The following is a 1,564-nucleotide window of genomic DNA, read 5'->3' as shown; positions in this document are numbered from 1 at the left end:
ACAGAGACAGAGACCAAGGAGACAGAGACAGAGACCGAGACCAAGGAGACAGAGACAGAGACCGAGACCAAGGAGACAGAGACAGAGACCGAGACCAAGGAGACAGAGACAGAGACCGAGACCAAGGAGACAGAGACAGAGACCGAGACCAAGGAGACAGAGACAGAGACCGAGACCAAGGAGACAGAGACAGAGACCGAGACCAAGGAGACAGAGACAGAGACCGAGACCAAGGAGACAGAGACAGAGACCGAGACCAAGGAGACAGAGACAGAGACCGAGACCAAGGAGACAGAGACAGAGACCGAGACCAAGGAGACAGAGACAGAGACCGAGACCAAGGAGACAGAGACAGAGACCGAGACCAAGGAGACAGAGACAGAGACCGAGACCAAGGAGACAGAGACAGAGACCGAGACCAAGGAGACAGAGACAGAGACCGAGACCAAGGAGACAGAGACAGAGACCGAGACCAAGGAGACAGAGACAGAGACCGAGACCAAGGAGACAGAGACAGAGACCGAGACCAAGGAGACAGAGACAGAGACAGAGACAGAGACCGAGACCAAGAGACAGAGACAGAGACAGAGACAGAGACCGAGACCAAGGAGACAGAGACAGAGACCGAGACCAAGGAGACAGAGACAGAGACCGAGACCAAGGAGACAGAGACAGAGACCGAGACCAAGGAGACAGAGACAGAGACCGAGACCAAGGAGACAGAGACAGAGACCGAGACCAAGGAGACAGAGACAGAGACCGAGACCAAGGAGACAGAGACAGAGACCGAGACCAAGGAGACAGAGACAGAGACCGAGACCAAGGAGACAGAGACAGAGACCGAGACCAAGGAGACAGAGACAGAGACCGAGACCAAGGAGACAGAGACAGAGACCGAGACCAAGGAGACAGAGACAGAGACCGAGACCAAGGAGACAGAGACAGAGACCGAGACCAAGGAGACAGAGACAGAGACCGAGACCAAGGAGACAGAGACAGAGACCGAGACCAAGGAGACAGAGACAGAGACCGAGACCAAGGAGACAGAGACAGAGACCGAGACCAAGGAGACAGAGACAGAGACCGAGACCAAGGAGACAGAGACAGAGACCGAGACCAAGGAGACAGAGACAGAGACCGAGACCAAGGAGACAGAGACAGAGACCGAGACCAAGGATACAGAGACAGAGACCGAGACCAAGGAGACAGAGACAGAGACCGAGACCAAGGAGACAGAGACAGAGACCGAGACCAAGGAGACAGAGACAGAGACCGAGACCAAGGAGACAGAGACAGAGACCGAGACCAAGGAGACAGAGACAGAGACCGAGACCAAGGAGACAGAGACAGAGACCGAGACCAAGGAGACAGAGACAGAGACCGAGACCAAGGCGACAGAGACAGAGACCGAGACCAAGGAGACAGAGACAGAGACAGAGACGAGACCAAGGAGACAGAGACAGAGACCGAGACCAAGGAGACAGAGACAGAGACAGAGACCGAGACCAAGGAGACAGAGACAGAGACAGAGACAGAGACCAAGGAGACAGAGACAGAGACAGAG

General features: G+C 55.2%; 1 protein-coding gene across 1 annotated transcript in view; it reads right to left on the bottom strand.

The window, feature by feature from the left end:
- LOC113374069 (centaurin-gamma-1A-like) overlaps nt 1-1,564 on the bottom strand; it is a gene marked incomplete at its 3' end in the record, with an annotated part of 550,258 nt that overhangs the window by 433,937 nt on the left and 114,757 nt on the right.

This window comes from Ctenocephalides felis, unplaced genomic scaffold, assembly GCF_003426905.1.
Source record: "Ctenocephalides felis isolate EL2017-DRISC unplaced genomic scaffold, ASM342690v1 CF-g0.4_SCAFFOLD_01604, whole genome shotgun sequence".
Taxonomy (NCBI): Eukaryota; Metazoa; Arthropoda; class Insecta; order Siphonaptera; family Pulicidae; genus Ctenocephalides; species Ctenocephalides felis.
This window is presented reverse-complemented; position numbering and strand designations above follow the sequence as displayed.